General features: G+C 50.6%; 1 protein-coding gene across 3 annotated transcripts in view; it reads left to right on the forward strand.

The window, feature by feature from the left end:
* Positions 1-20,649, forward strand: part of Ksr1 (kinase suppressor of ras 1) — a 131,998-nt gene that overhangs the window by 38,160 nt on the left and 73,189 nt on the right. The window lies entirely within an intron of this gene.

The following is a 20,649-nucleotide window of genomic DNA, read 5'->3' on the forward strand; positions in this document are numbered from 1 at the left end:
CTTTTTGCACAGCACTGGGGCTTGAACCTATGAGCTTGTGTTTGCAGACGTGAATGGTGTCTCTTTTAAAAAATTACTTTATGTGCTATGAGTGTTTTGCTTGCGTGCATGTATGTGCACTGCATGCGTGCCTATTGCCTGCTAAGATCAGAAGAGGGCGTTGGATGCTCTGGAACTGGAGCTCAAAAAATTGTGACCTACCATGTGGGTGCTGGGAGTCCAACCCAGGTCTTCTGTAAAAACAGCATACGCTCTTAACTACTGAGCCAGCTCTCTAGCCCCCTTGAATGGCCTCTAACATAAAGTCTGAGTGTGACATCCATTTTCAGAAACCACAAATGAGGCTTGGAGAGAGCAGCCTTGGAATTCCAACCTTCTGCAGCAAACAGGGCAGAAGAGATTCAGTAACATTTCAATGGTGGTCACTATACTTGATTTTTTATCGTTCCTCTTTCTTCTTCCTTTTCCTACTCTCTTTTCTTTCTTTCTTTTCTTTTTTTTTTCCCGGAGCTGGGGACCGAACCCAGGGCCTTGCGCTTGCTAGGCAAGCGCTCTACCACTGAGCTAAATCCCCAACCCCCCCTTTTTTTTTTTTTTGCCCTGGGTTTAAACCTCGGACCTTGGGCATGCTAGAAAAGTGTTCTAAAGCTGAGAAACACCTCTAGTCCTTGGTTTCTCTGGCTGGTCTGGAACTCATGATCTTCTTGTATTGTATCAGGCTCCCAAGTACCAGGTTACAGGTATGTGACCACGACCAGTTATTCTTGATTTTATGGAAATCTTCTCTGCCTGGCATGAAGATTTAAGTCCCTTTTATGGTAAAGATGTAAAGTGTATTTGAAAAGTGAGTAAATCTGGGTCAGCAAGATGGCTCAGTGTGGTCCAGTCACTTGCCTCCAACCCTGATGACCTGGATTCTGTCCCCAGGGAGGAGAGAACCAATGCTACAAAGTTGTCCTCTGGCCCCTCCCCTCAGTATTTTTAAAAATGAATAGATTTAAGGGAAGACGAGAAGATATATAAATATTGGTACTGGTGGTCTGTGCCCAAAGTAATGAGCCACCAGTGTTGGGGAAGCCTGCTTGGAAATGACAGGCTCGCAGTGAGGAGGCCAGGAGGGTTGGAAAGAGAGTCTCAGTGCTTGCCTGAGGGTTCTCCTTTCTGGAAAGTTGAGCACTCAGGGCACGCACATGCAAGACTATCAGGGTAATAGCCTGCTTCTGGGTTGCATGTACAGGCTTGTGCAAGTTTTACCATGAGGATGGGGTCTGGGGGTCTTGTGCATGTGTATGAATGGGTGTGTGAGCATGCATGTGTGTGTGAGTGTTTGTGAGTGTGCATGTGTGGGTAAGTGTATGAGTGTGTGGTGTGCCTGTGTATGTATGTATGTATACACATGCTTATGTATATTTCTTTCAGTTATTGTCACGCTTGACCCTCTTCACCCGCTGTCCTTACCTGAGGCTTGCTTAACGATTCTATGTAGGGAAGCAGCTGGATGTTCCCAAAGAGAAAGTCCCAGTGGATCTTTTTCAGACAGACTGATTCTCCAGATATTCCAATGGTTCTCCATTCCTGGTCAATATCAAGGTCACGTGGTGGATCTAGTACATATCAAGAGGGCAGGCCTGCCCCATTGTGCCCTGCTAGCCTCTCGTGTGCTTGCTTTCTGGGTGATTCCTACATCCCCCCACCTGAGGAGGGAGAGAGGACTTGAGCATGCAAGCTCTACCACTAGGTACATAGCCTTCTCTTTAGTATCAGCGTAGGGAGTGGCCTGGTAAGCTTAGACCCGATGGAGTGGTATCCCAAGGCTGCTCTACAAGCAATGATGGACAGTGTAGGTTGGACGCTGTGAAAAGATGTAGTTCTCAGCAGCTGTTTTGTCCCAGGTGACCGTGTGCTGCTGTGTCTGGCACAGCAAAGGACATCATGAGCTGTACTAGCACACAGCTGCCGTTCGCGGTTGACAGAGGCAGAGGAGGGCTCTGCCACACCTGCCCATTTCTTTATTTTGAACTTAATATGGTCACATTAAAATCCGTGGTTTGGAAGAATATCTTAAGATTCTAAACATAGCATTCTAACAACTAGCAATCCAGGGAAGGTTTGTGGGGGAAGGGCTATGCTTCGAGAGCCGTGGATGAATGGGGTGCAGAAGTGTGAGCATAGGAAGAACCGATGACCACCACCTTCAAGAGTCAGGAAGCCCGGGGCTGGGGATTTAGCTCAGTGGTAGAGCGCTTACCTAGGGAAGCAAGGCCCTGGGTTTGGTCCCCAGCTCAAAAAAAAAAAAAAAGAACCAAAAAAAAAAAAAAAAAAAAGAGTCAGGGAAGCCCTCTAGGAAAGGGAACAGAGGGGATAGTGGGTCCTGGCTCTGGCCGCCAGGGGTACACATGTGGACCCCAAATTCTCTATAGGCACAGAATCACCAGGAACAGATCAGACTTAACTGCTCAGGAGGTGGGATTCCCACCAAAGGGCTTGCAGGTTACGTGTGAATAATAATGACTGCCATTTCTCTAGCCCTTCCTCAGTGCCTGACATCCTACTACAATTCTACTGCAAGCTGCAGAATGGATTCAGGCCGAGCCCTGTTAAGTCTGTAGGAATAATCACTGATGTTTGTCGGGCCCTTCCCACTGTGCTAAACTCCCTTCGTACGTGTTTGTTTAATCCTTGTTCAGTTCCATGAGGTGGGTTTAAGGCTTTGTTTGGTTGCTTTAGAGGCAGGGCATCCAGGGTATAAATTAAGTCACTGTCACCATAGGTAGCAAGTCTCAGCCAGTGATTGCTGTGGGAGGCAGTGATGAACACATTGTATACATGGTCGTTGTCGTAGTTTGCTTTCTGTTATGACAGACACTGACGAAAACCATCTTGGGGAGGAAAGAGTTCATTTCAACTTACAGACTAGAGTCCATCCTTCAGGGAGGCCAGGGCAGGGGCTCAAGCAGGAACCAGGAGGCAGGAGCTGATACAGAGGCCATAAAGGAATACTGCTTACTGGCTTGCTTCCCCTGACTTGCTCAGCCTGACAGCCTGCCCAGGGATGGTATCATTTATAGTAGACTGGGTCCTCCTACATCAATCAGCAGTTGAGAAAATACCTCACAGATATGCCCATAGGCCAGTCTGACGGACTTCCTCAGCTGAGATGCTTTCTTCCTTGGCATGTCTGGGATTTTTTAAGTCAAACCCTGATTGCAGATCAGGTGGGCTAGCATTATGCCAGCAACTAAAAAAATGTCTCTGAGCGTGGGCCGGGTGGGATGCCAGTTTGGTGAATCTTGTGTGAATTAGGTTCTTGCTTTCTTGCCAGTGTGCCAGGCTCCTGTCTTAATGCAGGATACAAACTGGACAAGTACAGGGCCCGACTATGACGTTGAGTGCTTGGCCAAAGCCACATAGGTAGACCATGGCAGAGATGGACTCTGAGAGCAAGTCTGCTGATTCTGGATCTGAACCGTATGCCCGTCGTATGCCCATCAGAATGTCCTGGCAGGAAAAGGTTAGAGAATGCTTGGGGCAGAGGCTGGTTTCGGGTCACGGCAGGATTGTGGATAGCCGAGTGCCTTCTGCGAGCCCTTCCCTGGGCAGATACTTGTCTTTCCATGCTCGTCCACATGGGAGCATCAGCTGGGCCTGCGTCCCCTGGCTGGCAGAATCACTACCCAGCTGTCGATTTGACTTTAATTATTGGAACACATGGCAACGCCACTAGCATTCTAGCCTTGGATCCCCACCCAGCAGAAGTGATGGCCTTGGGCCCAGCTGGTTTCCCCGAGAACAGACATCCCCGTTTCTCCTCCCTCCGGACTCAGGGCCAGCAGCAGAATTCTAATACACTGTCCGGTTGTGGATTCGTCCATGGTATACCAGCCCTGTGCTGAGCAGTTTGCCACATTACCTGATCTGAGCCTCAGGGTCATCGGTAAGGACGAATCTGAGCAAGAGTCTTGTGGAAGAAGGATGATGTCATCATCTTCTGTCTTCTTTGAAAGATTATTCTGCTTCTGACCATCGAATGCAAAAGTTATCTCGTGCCTCCTGCAGGGACATTGGACAGTGCAGTTTTGGTTATCATAATTTGGAGGGTGGTCGGTGGCTGCTGGTTACAGGCCAGGGATGTTGCTTAGTACCCTGGAGTGTCAGGGTAGATTTCCCATGACAAGGGATGATCGGTTTCCAAATGTTAATAGGTAAGAAACTCAAACTAGGTGTCATGGTTCCCACCTATAATCTCAACATTTGGGGTGCTGAGACAGGAGGATTGCATCATCCTCACTGGGATTGCAAATTCAAAGCTAACCTAGACATACCCTGCCTCAACAAAGCAAGAGTACGAGAATAGGCAAGCATCGTTAGCCTTTCACCTGGTGCTGTATCCTGAACATCTGTCCAGATGTTCTCTCTGTCACCATTCTGCTTCTGGTTCTTTCCACTGAGTAAGCTCTTGGTGGGACCGTGTTTTTCTGCCTTCCCTGCTTTAGGTATAGACATGTGACTTTTTTTGGCCAATGAGCTATTAGCAGAGAGAAACATGGTCCTCAGGGTGGAGCCCTCTAAGAGCTCCTGTAATTTGCCACAGCCCTTCCTTGGTGGATTCCATCATCCCAGACTGGGAAGATCTGAGTAGAGCTTCGGGCTACAGTGGACACAGGCAAGAATGACAGGTACACCTCTGTCTAGACCAGAGACCTGGGGATGGCTGTCCCACTGCAGAGCCTCTCTGGTTCTGATGGACATCCCCCAGGTGGGACAGAAATGTAAAGGTGAGAGTTGAATGGAGTAGCTGGCTCGGTGCTAGCTGTGGGCGACAGTGCCAGCCCACAGTATTTCTCTATTACGCTCCGTAGTGGAGGCGCTGTGCCAGTCCCTAAGGGAAGTTCATGGATGCTGGCAGGTTGTTTTATAAAGGACTGGTCTACTCAGCCACTGGGGGTTCTTCTCTTGGGATCCAACAGCTGTGCCAAGTGTACTCCTGTGTGAGTTTGGGCCACTGTCAGCTGGCCACACTTACTCTGCTCAGGGAGTCACTTTGAGTCAGTTGTCGCACATACGTGTTTTGAAGGCAGTCTGTCTTTGCCTCCCAGGGTCTCTCACAGTGTGTCTTGTGTGCTGAGTGCAGAATGTGAGTGGTACCACAGTCTGGTGTAGCCGGGGGGTGGGGTGGGGTGGGGGGGGTGGGGGGGTGGTGGTGGTGGGGGGAGTAGCCACTGAGTAGGACGGCCCTGAGCAGGGAGAAGAGCAGAGGACTGGCTGTCTTTTACTTTTCTCTGATTTGCGACAAGCACCCCAGTCACCAGGGACTCAAAGAGCACTATGGGTAGGGTACACCCCATGCACAGGTCTGGTTTTTCTCTCGGCCTGAACAGCCATGCCCATCACTGAGCAGCACGCATATTGGGAGGGTGTTGCTGTGCAGGCCGTATGCTGAGGGCTATTAATTCTGCTCATCTCCTGCAGAGGCTCAGGTGTGACCGATACGTGCCAGGAGTAGGCTTACCCTGGCCCTGAGCCAGCCTAGCAGAAAAAAGTTGGCCTGACTCACATTCCTATGAGCCTCAGTGTTCCCATCTATACGAAGGGCACGATCAGGGAACAGTCTCCACTTGCCTCCTGCTGAGGTCATTGTCCTGTAAAGTGGGGGACAGGTACCCTAACTTATCAGAAGGAAAGAGTGACATATTCATTCTAGCTACCCAGGTCAGGTCCTTAAAGAACTCTTGCTTGCAGAAGGATTGGGACAAGAGCTTGGCTAGCACCTTCCTTGAGGGTACCTGCTGGCTGTGTGCAAGGCTGTGCCAAGAACAAAGTGCCATGGAGTTGGTGCTTTGTATAGGAGCTGGTGGGGCGCGTGAGTTGGTTGCAGGCTCGACAGTGGCCCACCTGCCCAGCCTGGTGTCTTTCCCTAGCACCCGTGGGCCGCCTGCCCCTTCCACCACTCTCATTAATTAATCTAGGAGCAATTGGTTCTTCATCCAGGAAGGGGCCAGTGGCCTCTGCCTCAACAGGTGACTCACTGGGATGCAGGCTCCAGACATCTGTTCTTGCCATGGTCAGACAGTGAAAGGGGCTGGGAGCTGTGGAGCCAGGCTGCCTGAGTTTGAATCCCAGCCTGCCACACCCTGACTGTGGGATGGTGAGCAAGTTAATTCATCTCTCAGTGACTCAGTTGCCTTATCAGTAAAGGGAGTCTGAGGCTGGAGCCTGCCTCAGTAGGCTTGTCCTGCGGCTGAACGAGTTAGTGTATTTAGTGCTGAATACACACACGTGGAGGTTCATGGCTTTCTCTGGTTCTCCCTTGGGGTGTCACTATTAGTGTCACCAAAGGATTGGTATCAGCCGTACTTGTGCCTGCTTCTTTGACATGAATAAGGAATGAGTTCCTAATTGTCCTTGAAACTTCTTGCCAGCTCCACACAAGTCCGGCCTCCAGATCTCGGGGGTGAACAGGACAGTTTTGCACAGAGCTGGCTGCCCTGGTGCTTCCCACATGCTTTCTCTCTCAGCGTTCTCTCTCTCTCTTTGTAGCCTCTGAAAAGGACTCAAGGGCTATGGGTGGCTTAGCCGATGGAGGAGCTGGCAGCCATGCCTCATAGCCTGGGTCCCACACGGGCTGACCCCACGGGCTGTCCGCTGACCCTCTGGCTTCTACACGTATGTGATGTGTGAGCGTGTACATGTGCACACAGACATACACAGAAGCAACCAATCAGTCAGCAGATCTGTAATTCTAAGAACGATTTTAAAGGATGCATTATAGGAGCTGGAGAGATACCGTCATGGTTGATAGTATTTGCTGCTTTTGTGAAAGACCTGGGTTCAGTTCCCAGCAGCCACCTTGTGACTCACAACTGTAACTCCAGTTCCAGATATGATATCTTCTTCTGGCCTCCACAGACACTGGCATGCATGTGGCGTGCACATATACATTTAGGTAAACACTCGTACACATCAAATTAGTTTTTTAAAAGGGCGCATTGCATGGTCAGTATCGTGTTGTGAAGGGTCATTGGCTCATGGCTCCTCACCTGTGTTCCCGTGTTCACGTTCCCTCCCTGACCAGGGGTATGTTGGCAGACATGTGATGTGACTAAAGAGTGAAAGGTACTTTTTAATGTGAAAAGCTCACACTGGTGGCTAGCAATATGGTAAGTTGGGAACTGGAGTATGGTGGGATTTGTTTAGTGTGGCCGGAGCCTCCTGCTAACTGAGCCATTTTGGGCAATTTAGCATCGCTTTGGTGAGATGGTTCTCCTCAATGCCTCACGTAGCATAGGGATAAGAAGCACTGTTGTAACCCTGACATTGCAATAGTGAAGTTGGTATTCTCGGTAAAATCCCCAGCTCAGAATGGCGGTTTGACAGGCAGTCTTCTTGTTAGCTGTACAGCTGGAATGTATAGGAATTTCACACCCTCCTCCCTTCCCGGCATCTGGAGCATGCTGGTAGGGGCCTGTCCTGCCAGAGGGTCAGCCTTCATCTCCCAGCCCCACCCCACCAGAAACCCCCAGGCTTCCATTTGTTCTGCTCTGGCTATTGCTTCAGCTCCCCAGAGAGTGCTCTGGGTTCAGCAGGTGTCATGGAAACCCCCCAGCCCCGCCCAAGTCCAGGAAGCAGGAGGGGGAGCTGCCTCATAGCCAGACAAACAGGTATTTCCTGTCAGCCCCCAGCTGTCAGAGAGGTCTGCCCCTGTGGGAATTCAAAGGGGAGCTTCACCCGTGTCATCCTCCTTCCAAGTACCCAGAATTTAGTGGAGAACTGTGGCACCATCCAACAGAACTGCTGGTGCTCATTGAGGTACCCACCTGGCCTTCCCATTAAGCTGGGAAGATGAACACAGAAGTGTGGCTGGCCTGCATGAGAATGGACTGGAGGGTGGACCTAGATGCCAAGGGCGACAAGGGCATGTAGAGTCACTCACTTCCTGGTGTGTATTGGCTGCGTATTGTGTACCGTGCATAGTATGTTACAGATATTTGGTTTCAAGCGATGTTTTGGGTATGCTTGGTTAAATTAAATATGCCATTAACATTGATAAGGCTGTAGCTCAGTAGAGTTTGTGTCCAGCCTTTGTAAGGCCCTGGGATCCAATCCCTAAAACCTCATACACTGACTGGGTGTGGTGCTACACACCCATAATTCCTGGCACTGGAGTGCAGGCAGGAGGACAGGAAGTTCAAGGTCATTGTCAGCTACAGTTTGAGGCTAGCTAGCTTCGTGAGTTGTTGTCTCCTAAATAAATAACTAATGAACAATAGCTTTTATTCCAGCTACTGGAGCAGAATAAACTTTACAGCATCTGTTTCTGAGGCAGAGCTGTCAGATAACATGGACTGGCATCCGAGGTCCTACCCCAGAGAGGATGAACTGGAGTTGGGGAGGGACTGTGCCTGGGCCTGCTACCTGGGGTAAGGAGTGGCAAGGGACCCACAATGGCAGCTGTTTTTGTGAGGTCTGTAGAATGCTGGGAAGGGAATCTCTTGGCGTGGAGCAGCCGGCTGGGGCAGTTACAGAGGAACTAAGTGCTGGGCATTTGTCCTGCGGTCCCCTCAGGTCCTGTGTAGAATAGGTGGGGAAAGCCAGTGTCCTCAGCTTCAGGCATAAACCTGCTCCCTAGACCAGTATAAAGGCCCATTCCTCTGTGTCTGTGAAAAAGGCAAGCCCCGTGTGTGTCTTCTGATCCTGCCTCCTGTAGGCTGTGAGTGGTAGTGGAAACTAGGAACCTGGGAAATCAGCCTGCAGCCTGCTTTGCTGCAGAGAGCAGTGATATCTGCTCCACTACTTTCTTGGCAAGGTTATCTCTGATACCCTGGGTAAATCTTTTTTTTTTTCATTTTCTTTTTTTCAGAGCTGGGGACCGAACCCAGGGCCTTGCGCTTGCTAGGCAAGCGCTCTACCACTGGGCTAAGTCCCCAACCCCCCCTGGGTAAATCTTTATCTCCCCAGCCTCAGCTTTCCTCCTTGGTAAAATGTGGATGGTAGTAAGCCTCAGATATATCCTTAAAAGTTGGGAGGGGCCCATGAGAATGCACAGAAGGCTTGGCCGAGGGAAAAGCATGTTTGCCATAGGTGGTCATTGCACGTTTGTCAGACAGGAGAGTGCTGGGGAGAACGGATCCATTCTAAGGTTGAGTGGCAAGTGGCCTTAGCATAAGGTAAGAAACAGGTAAAAAAGACCTCCCCTGCCTTGGTGTTCATGCCTGTAAAACAGGCTTACTGAAATGGTTTGAACAAGACCATGGTGCCTGGTAGGCTTGGAACAGGGGTTCAGGCTCCACTTTCTTTCCCCAAGTGATTTGATTGGATGGTATGGGGTCTGCCAAGCCCTGGGCCTTCGGGAGAATGCTGCCTGGCATCGCTTGCAAGTGCAGATGCTGCTCCTGACTCCCCTCTGTGCGGCCGGCATGTTCCAACTGTCCAGACACCATCTTAGTGCACAGCTTGCAAGTGACAGTGTTAACTCTGTCTTCCCTCGATGCTTACAGCCAAGAGAGGTAGCATGACCATTGGCCCTGTCTTAGAAGGTGGGTACGAGCACGCAGCTCTCGAACAAACCATTTTGAAGTGTTTAAAAGCCCCTCAGGTTGGTGAGATGGAGAAGTGGTCAAACGAGCTTTCTGCCAGGCCTCCTAACCCGAATTCAAAACCAGACACGCATGTGATAGCAGGAGAGAGTTTATATGTACAGATTGCCTTCTGACCTCCACCTTCTAATTAATATGTCTAATTAATATGTCTTGCCCATATTAATTAGATAAATGTAATGATTTAATAGAAGGAAAAAGCTGCTTAATGTCCATTTCCTTTTCCTAAACTCTTCGGGTTAGAGATTTCCGTGTGCTTCACTCCTGTAGAAGAAGCATTGTTACACAATGTTTGTAGGACAGCTGCCGTGGCCAGTTTGCTGTGTTTCACAGATGGGTGACCAGCTGACCCAACCTGACACTGCAGAGCCATGAAGGGTCTCTTACCTCCCCTGCTCTGGGTCCTTTGTAGGGAGGGCACAGGAGAACCTGGGAGAGATGAGGCTTAGCACACCCACCACCACCACCACCACCACCACCACAACCACCACCACCACCACCACCACCACCACCACCACCACCACCACCACCACCACCACCACCACCACTACCACCACCACCACCACCACCACCACCACCACCACAACCACCACCACCACGACCACCATGACTACCACCACCACCACCACCACCACCACCACCACTTGCCTGGAAGTAGAACATATGCCTGGGCACCTCAGCTGCTGAGCACTGCTGGGCAGGAGCTCAGAGTTCTCCATAGCCTTTTGGGGCCCACAGCTGAGGAAGGCCTTCTGGAACCCCAGAGGCTAGGTCTTCTGCAGGACCCGAGACGGGCAGGGGTGCTATCAACAAAGAAGCAATGAATTCAAGGTAGCTTGGTGAGCCGTACATAGCTCAGGGAAGGGGGGTCTAGAGGTGCCTTGGCAGTGCCACCAGCACCCCAGGGAAGAGGCCACCTAACATGGGAACTCTTGAATTTCCACTCCTTGGCAAAAGCCATAGCTGTGGTCATGGCCAACATCCAGGTTTGTTTGCCTGGTGCCACATAACCTGGCAGTTTGTTTCCCCAGGAAGCCAAGGCTTCAGTGAGAGTATTCCCTTCAGAGAGCATAGCCCTGTCACCAGGCCTTGTAGGAGAGCAGAAGCCACTGCAAAATGTCGAAGAGGCTCTGGACAGTTGACATGGCCTTGTGGCGTCAAGTTAACTGGAGGGTTCAGGTGAGAGCAGGCCAGACCAGGGCCTTACCCTGCCTTCTCTCTGAGGTCCCAGCCACTGCCTGGGGGCAGCTTTTGTTGTGCTGACCCTGCATGCCTGCTCATCTTCCACAGGGTGACCTTCATGGCACTGGGGGAGGAGCTTCCCTTAGGTGGCCATCTCTAATCCAGGGAGGAAATGAATGTGCATTTCAAGGACTGTGCTGTTCCTGATGAGGGGGCCCTAATTACAACCTGAAGGCCTGCGGACTTGCTGTGCCCATCTCACTTTCCCACTGGAGAAATGAGGGTGCCAGCTTCCAGGAGTGGCCCTGGGGCGTAAGTTCCAGTCAAGACATTTTGAGGATCCACAAAGGCAGGCTCGTATCCAGTCATAACTTTTCCCTTTTTGCTTTGTAACTGCTTACCATAAAACACAGTACAGATCCACAGTGCGCAGAACGTCAGTGTGCAGCTGAGGCACAGTCACCCATGTAGACCCTGGTGACCCGTCCAGATCAAGAGCCCAGAAGTCTCTCTGATCATTGCCCCTTTCCTGGCTGTCACACGTGACCTTAGCTTGACTGTCAGAGTCATCATGTCCCTGCTTCAAACTCTTATTTGCCACGAAATTGTATCCCTTTGGTGCTGGGATTCCCCTGCCCAGTTTTTATATTTTCTGTCAGAAGATGCGTACACATGTGTGGGGGTCCGTCTGGCTCAATGTCATAAAATCCATGCAGTTTCATTGCATGTAGCTGTACTCATTCATTTTTGTTGCTATGTAGTAGTCCAGTGAGTGGGCACAGTTAAAAAATAATTCCCCGTTTTCAGTTGTTGATTATCTTCAGTGAGCACCAGGGATCTGCTCCTCCCTTGTCCCTTCCAGTGCTACCATGACCAGTTTTTCTGTGGGTACTGGGGTTGAATTCAAGTCCTCATGCATGCATGACAAGCACTCCCTCACTTGCTGAGCCATCTCTGTAGCCATAGCTAGAACATTAGTATTTCCACGTCGTTTTCCTGAGGATGACTGATTGGTTTGTTTAGTTCTGAGATGCTACCCAGAATGCCACTGTGATCATTATTGGACATGTCTGGGTAAATCTGTTTATGTGTATGTACATATATGTGCACACATACGTGCACCTGTGTATGCACATTATTGGGGGTCCCTGGCAACAGGATCACCATCTCTTGTTTCAGTTTCGAATCAGCCTTGTATACAGGTGATCGCTCAGTTTAATGAGGGGTCTGCCACGGTTCTAGGGGACCTCTGCCCACTGTCCTATCTCTGGGGTCCTTGGCTCTCCTCTGAGCTCCTTGGAGAACACACTTGCTTTCCAGGGACTTTGAAGCACTGGACTGTGTGTGCTGCCTGTGTCTGTGTCAGGAGGTGGAGCGTGGACTTGCGTGTTGCAGACGTGAGAGCTGCAGAAATGGGCCCTGCTGGTCCATCGCGGTACAGGGCTGACCTGAGCTCTTTCAGCTTTGTTGTCTGCTGGTGTCTGTTTCTGTATTTCTTCCTGAGTGGCTTTGGAGGCCTTCCAGGGTACAGGGTCAGGGGGCCAAGGCTCCTGGCCACGGCTTTTGGGGCAGCTCAGCTCTTAATGTGTTTTCCTAGTCAAAGCAGAAAGGTCCCATTGTGGCCCTCAGCCCTCTGTCATAAAGCACTTTTTGTTTGCTAGCAAAATTCCAAGTTGCAAAACCAAGCCAACTCAGCAGAAATAATACCCATGAATGGCCACTGCCCCTTACAGCATCGAGCAGGGGGCCACAAGATAAGGGTTAGGCAGCCTGTACTTATTGGGTCCCCCCAGTGTCCCCTGAAGCTCACAGGCCACTCACAAGAACATGGTATGCTACCAGAAGCCGTGTGCATCACTCTTGAGTTAGGATTTGATATGGACGTTAAGATTTCTTTGGCCTGTATGTCAGAAATCCTAGTAGCACTGGGGAAATCCAGGGGTTGCTTCCTCAGGAAACAGGAAATTCAGAGGCCAGCAGTCGCTGCCTCCTCCTGTCTATGGCGCTACCATCCCTTCACATGGGACTTGGTGCTCTCCAGGGTTGCACTCCAGGTAGGATGTTGCTCTTACCCGACTGTTACTCAGCTTAGTGAGGGAAAACCAGCTTCCTGGAAGTAGCTCCCATCTCACTGCTGCACGCGGCCTTGGAAACTGAACACTTGCTTGGCCTGAGCAAAATCAGATCTCTTCAGAGTTAATGAAGTACGGATGGTGGGCAGGGGAAGGCCAACTGAGAGCAGGGGCCCTGATTTATGGGGTTACATCAACAAGAGAGCACTGTGCTTCACATTAAATCAAATTCTTTGGTAATGGAGAGTTATGTCAATAATCTCCAAAATGTATTTTGAAAGAATTTACAATAGTTCAGGAAGACATATGCCTCCACCCCACCCCACCCCACCGTGCGCGCGCGCGCGCGCGCACACACACACACACACACACACACACACACACACACACACACACCTACCTACCTTGTTAAAAGTGTGGTTTGTACTGTTGTTTTGATCCCAGACAGTTACACCCACTCCAATTTTTTTAAAATGATGTTTTAGTAGTGCTGGGGATTGAACCCAGGGCCTCACATGTGCTCAAGTATCATACTTTTGAGATATATATTCTCAAATCAAAAATTAGGTACTTTTTGTTGGTTTTTTTGTTTGTTTGTTTTTTGTTTTTGTTTGTTTTTGCTCCCCTTTGAGGCAAGGTCTTGTGTAGCCCAGGCTGGCCTGGAACTCACAGTCCTCCCACTTCTGCCTCCTGACTGTTGGGACATATACATGTGCCATCATGCTGGGCTGAGGTGACTGTTGGGACATATGCATGTGCCACCATGCTGGGCTGAGGTGACTGTTGGGACAGATGCTTGTGTGGCCATGCTGGGCTGAGGTGATAGTTCCTGAAGTGTTCGCCAGCTATGCAGCGCTTCCTGTATCTCTGTGCACCTTCTTGTGATGTTTTCAGATGCTGAAGCTCTGATGCTGGGCTCTGTCAAGGCAGTCCAAGCAGACTGAACCACTGTGGGACAAGAGAATGACACGTTCTCCTGGGTTAGTCATAGCATTTGACCAGGCTTTTCATGACTTGAGTCTCCTTGGACCTGCTCTGTGAGAGAGTATGTGACACCCACCCAGCCACCCGCCCGCTCATCCCTCTACTCATCCATCCACCCACGCTTTCAGAAGGGGAAGGAGTTTCCAACATTCCCTAATCATGATGGTGGTGAACGACCAGTTCCCATGGCTGAATTGTTACCATGGCTTTTCCCCTTTCCACTCCGAATAGCTGTCTCCTTAATTCTCCTGTCTGGTGTAAGGTCTCACTGCATTAAGGGACTTGTCACACCTAGGCTAAACATAAAAGAGAGAGTTAGAAAAGGTAGCTGCATGATTCTGGGCAAGATACCTAGTCTCTCTGTTTCCTCATCTACACCTAGGAGCAGGGGCGATTACCTCACGGTCACCATAAGACCCAATATTGTAACTACCGCCACCCGAAAGGTTGTGTGGGGCAAGGACTGGTGATCAGACACCAACAGGAAAGTCTTTGGCATAGGGTTCGAATCTCACCTCCACTCTCGAAAGCTGCGAGTCTTAGAAGCTCTTCATTCACTCAAGGCTCAGTTTCCCTTCCTGGGACTAGAACATTGGTACTTGGCCTTGCAGGGCTGCTCTGTTGGTGTTGTGCTTTGCAAGGGGAGAACAGGGCAAGCCACAGTGGCCTGGAGCCCTTTGTAGCTGGCTGCCTCACTTCACAGGCACCTTGGAGGTAGGCTGCTCTTGCCTTTCAGAGACAAGGTTCCATTCTCTACATTCACAGCCCACATGGCTCCCGCAGCTGTGCTTACAGTCTTTCCAGCCCTCTGTGAGGAAACGTCCCCTCCTACTGAAATTACAGTAAGAAGTTGAGGTCATACCCTGGACACATTCCTGACCAAGTGGTCCACTTGTGTTCTGTGGCTAAGATTCCTTCCAGGGGAGACATAAACAACCCAACCCCCCAAGATCCCAATAACAAACCAAGGCACCATCCCATCAAAGTTCAGTCTGGGGGAACCGGGGGGGGGGGTTCATGGGCTTCCTTACAGACCATAGGTGGAAGGTTACTTACAAGGGTGTGTGTCCCCCACCCCCAAATGCAGACCCTGGAAGGTCTTTACCCAGCAAGGATGAGGGCTTCCCTGTAGCTTGAGCCTCCACCTCTAGTCTTCCCTGGTCTGTAGCCTCTGGCCCCTCCCCCAGGCTACATGCAGTCCAGGCGGAATAGTGCACAAGTAGCAGGAAGTGGCTGGGTACTCAGGTGAGGGTCTCATGGCTCTCCCTATCACCTGGGTGTGAACAGTCAACAGGTCCAGCTGGGGTGATCCTCTTGTAAGGGGCACAGCTGAACTCTCCAAGATGGTGGTTGCTAGGCTCCGAGGATAGTCATGTACAGGGCTTCTCACAGGACTGATAGCAGTAGACCCCAGTAGGTGACAGCCTCTGTAGATGGCTCAGGCACCTTGCAGAGAAAACTACTTCCTTTCCCATCCCTGGATACTGGGAGAGCTCTGACTTCATTTGTTGCTTTTCCCCTTCTCTTTTCTCTTTCTTTGGAGACAGGGTCTCACTCTGTAGCCCAGACTGGCCTGGAACTTACAACCCGCACTGTGACTCCTGAAGGCTGAGATAACAGGTTGCATGCCCATGCCTGGCATGAGCTATTATTTTGAAAAGACTCAGGATCCTCCTGCCCTTGCCTGCGCTGCCTTTTGTTGGCTGGATGAATAAATGAGCCACCAGTGAATCCACAGGCCCCTCGGCCCCTCTGCCCCTGCTGGTTTTCTCTGCCCAGCAGGCATCACAATGTAGCTTTGTTCTGTCTCTTTGTCCAAAAACACATCTCGGCCTCTCCTCTCCTCTTGGCTCCCTCCAAGCAGAGAGGCCACTGCAGTTTCCCAGACCCTGCGGCTGCAGCTCCCAAGTCTTCATTCCCTGAGAAAGGAGCCCTGGCTGGGGCATTGTAAGGTGCTACCTGCATCTCATGTCACCACTCTCTCTCTCAGTGGGCAGAAGGAGCCAGCAAGCCCTGCCCACGGAAGGGTGGATCCCACTGGCTCACAGCAGAAGGACCCAGGTGACAGTGCCCTATCTGCCTGCCTTCCTGTTAGAATCCTCCTGAAGTCCCTGGGAACAGGAGCAGGCTGCCAGGGTGGCCCCTGAGGGCAGTTCTGCATGCTTTGTGAAATGGGGTTCCTGAAGCCCTGATGGTTGCTACCTTGGGGTGTAGATGGTGGTTCATTTTCATCTCCTGCATGGCTGGGGTGGAGCCCTCCCTCACATGCTACAGGCAGATGCTCTGCACCTGAGCTGTAGCCTCAGCCCCTCCTCTTATTTTGAGATAGCATCTCATTAAGTTGCCCAGGCTGGCTTTGAACTCTTAACTCCCCTGTCTCAGCTTTGTGAGTAGCTGGGACTCTGGCTTATTATTATTATTATCCCACTTTGGCGTATTTATTTTCCTTGCTACAACGCACAGCATTGTGGTTGTGCTGTGGACAAGCACCAACCCCTGAACTGAGCTGGCATCTAGTAAATGTGGCATAGAGGGCGGATGCTGGCTGTGGCTCTGCTGGGTAGTCCTCTGTCTCTCACCTGAACCCCCAGTGAGGCACAGAGGCCTTATATTCTAATGAAAAGCACACAGCCATTGAAGAGTTGGGACGCACGGGCTGGTTTGGGGCTGTGAACATGATTCTGGGAACACTGGCTTGCCTAAAAATAACCCATTGCAGGGCTCCAGCCCCTTCCCGCAGGCCTACCCCCCAGCTGGCTTTCCCAGTGAGCCCAGCCAGCCAGCATACATGTCGCAGCTGGAATGTGGCAGCATTTGGAAATAAACAAGTTGGCCCCTCTCCTCGCCTGGGACTTTCCTTCATCTGGAGACAGCTTCTGAGAGAAGCTGAGATGTGTGGAAGGCCCTTGGGAGGGTGTGTGGAGGGGCTGGGTACCTTGAAAACTCTTGATGTTGGATAAAGGCTTCTTGTGATCTCCTGATTTGAGATCTCCTGATTGATTTGAGATCTCCTGATTTGTGATCCTGATTTGAGATCTCCTGATTTGAGATCCTGATTTGAGATCTCCTGATTTGAGATCCTGATTTGAGATCTCCTGATTTGTGATCCTGATTTGAGATCTCCTGATTTGAGATCCTGATTTGAGATCTCCTGATTTGAGATCCTGATTTGAGATCTCCTGATTTGTGATCCTGATTTGAGATCTCCTGATTTGTGATCCTGATTTGAGATCTCCTGATTTGAGATCTCCTGATTTGAGATCTCCTGATTTGAGATCTCCTGATTTGGGATGTGCAGAGGTCTCTTCCACAGATGGCTGCTGACAGGAGAGAAAACCTTTTTTTTTCTTTCTGTATTTCAGAGAGATTCTGTGTGTGGACCAGCATGTGTACTGCCTCTGTATAGCGTGTCCCCAGGGAGCAGCCATTTTGGGCAGGGGAGCTCAAGCAGGGGGACTTCTGTATTTGTATTTCTGCTATGACTAGTTTAGATTGTGAGGAGAGAGTGCAGAAGCCTGCCACACATCACATGACGAGGGCTGGTGGTTCAGAACTAGGTACAGCTTGGTCTAGGGAAGGCCCCTGTTTCTCTAGGCCTGGGTACATGGAACACTTGTCTGGTGAAGCTAAGAGTACAAGTCTCCCACTACAAGAAAGTGCACTGCAAATGTCAGTACGGGCAGTCCTGAGGTGCAGGAACGAGACAGGCGGGAACATGCCCTGTGGTTTTTCTGTGGCGAGGGGAGCTGGGAGCAACCCCAACGCCTGTGGGCAGGAAGGTGTTATCAGTACACTGTGGAGGGCTCACTCTGGAAGCAGAGCGGTCAGTGGCCCTGCCTTCCTCATGAGTCATCCTGACTGTGCTTAAGGAAAAGGCAGTAGGAAGTCAAGTTGCAGAATGTGTGCAGTAATGACATTCCAGCCAGGTAGAGCAAACAGGTACCACCAGTCGCTGCAACGCAAGTGTGGAAAAACTGAGAAAGGGCCCAGCAAAATGGCTCAGTGGGAACAGCATCTGCTGGAAAGACTGGGAACCCGAGTGCGGTCCCTAGGACACACACACGGTAGAAGGACAACTGACTCCTGAAAGCTGTCCTCTCACCCCAACTCAAGCGCTATGACAGCCATGTGCTAGCTCACACAGTGAATTAAATAAATGAAAGGCCCAGACAGGAAGGATACACTGCTTGCTGTGTATAAAATAGTCACTTAAAAAATGAGAGGCATCCTTTCCAGAAATTGCCTATAACTAATGAGGAAAATAATAAATAAACAGTTACGGGGTCCTAGAAAGTAAACACTGATGTTATTGGCCAAGTTGGGGAAAGGAGGCAATATGGGTGAAAATGATGTTTAGATGACAGCATTTCAAACAAGTTCATTTTCTCACACATGAAGGAAGCCGGGAGGTTAGAAGGCCGAGGTTGGCCAGATCCTTTCCTGTTTACTGCTTTGCCATTTCTTGTCCGTATGTTCCAGAATGGTTGCCAGAGCACCAGCCATCAGTGGTTAGATAATAAAGGCTGTATTCTTGAAATACTCTTTCATAATCACCATTCAAGACTTCCATTTCTTTATCATCGACCAGATATTAAAGTTACGTGGGTCACCAGGCTGTGAGGGAGGATGGAAGAGAGGCACCTGCACGTTAGCATTCTGCTACACAGAAAGGAGGCCGGGACTCCAGGATACTCAGAAGATGGAAGACGGAATGAGCGGGTTGGGTTCAGACCCGCTGAGTTAGGGGTGTCTCTGGGCCCTGTACTTAGGCCTGGAGTGTCTGGTTTAGGAGATGTGTATTTGGAGATGGTGGTGGGGAGGCTGGAGAGGTGGAGGGAAAGCCAGATCCCAGGATGGCTTGTGTGCCGGGGGAGAGGCCTCTACTGTAGCCCCAGGAAGCCGAATGAAAAACTGCAGCTGAGGTGCTCTCTGAGGCAGCAGGCTGTGGGCAGCAGGAGACCTAGATCCCGGGGGTTGGTCACGAGAGGAGAAGGAAGGGAGTGAGGGGTGGAAGGGGAGTGACTCCGTGTGGTGGCCACGCTGCCGGAGGCCTGTGTTAGAGACTCAGCTGACAGGCTTGGAACATGACAGGGTCATGAGGCGCCCCCACCTCAGCTGTGGGTTGGTGATGGTCTGGCCGTTCATATCTGATGGTGCTATTGGAAGTGAGGGAAGCAGGGTCTGAGTGGAAGTGCCACCCGCCATGGGCAGGTCTTCCCATCTCAATCAGTGTAATCAAGATAAGCCCCCACAGACATGGCCACAGGCCAAGCTGATCCACACCAGTCCTCACCAAGACGCTCTCCCCAGTGGTGGTGGTTTGAATAAGAATGCTCCCGTAAGCACAGGTACTTGAACTCTTGGTTCCCAATTAATGGTGCTGTTTGGAGAGGTGGTCACTGGGGTTGGACCTTGAGAGCTTGCACTTTAGCTCTACTTCCAGTTTGCTCTCTCAGCGTCATGTTTGTGGTTAAAGATGCGATCTCTGTTTTTCATCTAACTGCCTGCTGCCATGTTTCCTTCCTCTCCTGCCCCAACTCCATTCCAAACTCTCTCTGTCTCTGGAACCATGAGCCCAAATACATTCTTTCCTTCTAGACATTGCTTCAGTCATGGTACTTTATCACATGACAGAGAAATAACTAATACAGATTGTGCCAAGCTCTCAAAGTAAGCATCATACCCTCCCTCCCCACCCCACTCTTCTTCACCTGAGCACTGGGCAGAGCCAAGGATTAGGTTAGAACCTCGGAGTGACAGAAGGGCAAGCCTGGTCTCAGAATGGCCTCACTCAGCTGCTCTTGCAGTGAGTGAAGACGTCACTCGGGCAGGAAGCCTACATGCCCAGGTCCAGATTGCTTGAGGGGCAGCTTATGAAGTCAGGTAGATTCAGGGAGGCTAAATGGTTCTCAGTTAAGTCTGTCCTACAAGGTAGAAAGGGGTGGGATCCATTTGCAAACAAACATTCCTGCTGGAAGTGATATGAGATCAACAAGCCCCTGGCCCAGGAGGTGTAAACCCCAGAGCATTGTCCCCACCATCGCTGAAAAGCTGATCACCCTGCTGCATATAGGTCTGTTCCAGAGCCGTGCTTTGATGATGATGATGATGATGATGACGACGACGATTGTGATGGTTAGGATGGTGATGATGGTGGTGGTGGGTGATGTGTGTGTGTGTGTGTGTGTGTGTGTGAAGGTACACACATGCCATGGCATGTGATTGTCAAAGAACAACTTTCAGGAGTCAGTTCTCTTCTTCCACTGTGGGATCCAGGGGTTAATTAACTGCAGACCATCAAGCTGGGCACCAAGCACACTCACCCACTGAGGCATCCTGCTGACTCTGAATCACCCATTTCCTCTCTGGGGCACTTCTTGGGTGTCAGAAACATTGAGAGTCATAACTAAGGTATTCTCCTACTTGTCACCATCCTCACGAGAAGGCAAGGCTCTGAGTTCTGGGTCTTCGGATAGGTGTATTTCGTAGCTCGGTGTTCCGAGGCTAGGGTGCCGTGTGCAGCACCTACTGAGCACTGCTGGTTTTTTGAGGATGTTCTCATTAGATTGATGGGACATCTTTCCGATGAGGGGCCTGCTTCCCACAGGTGCATCCAGGTTAGAGCTGGTTTCACTGATCAGCAGGAACAGTTCTGACTGGTTTAACCTTCAGAGAGAGAGAGGCAGTGGGCTCTGCATAATCTAACACATCCCGTCTTCAGAGATGAACACTCAGGGATCTCTGTAGAGGGTAGAACTCCAGCCGAGACCTAACTGAGGTGCAGTCCTTTCTCCTCCAGCACAGACCCAGGGTCCTTT

Source organism: Rattus rattus, chromosome 9, assembly GCF_011064425.1.
Source record: "Rattus rattus isolate New Zealand chromosome 9, Rrattus_CSIRO_v1, whole genome shotgun sequence".
Classification (NCBI taxonomy): domain Eukaryota; kingdom Metazoa; phylum Chordata; class Mammalia; order Rodentia; family Muridae; genus Rattus; species Rattus rattus.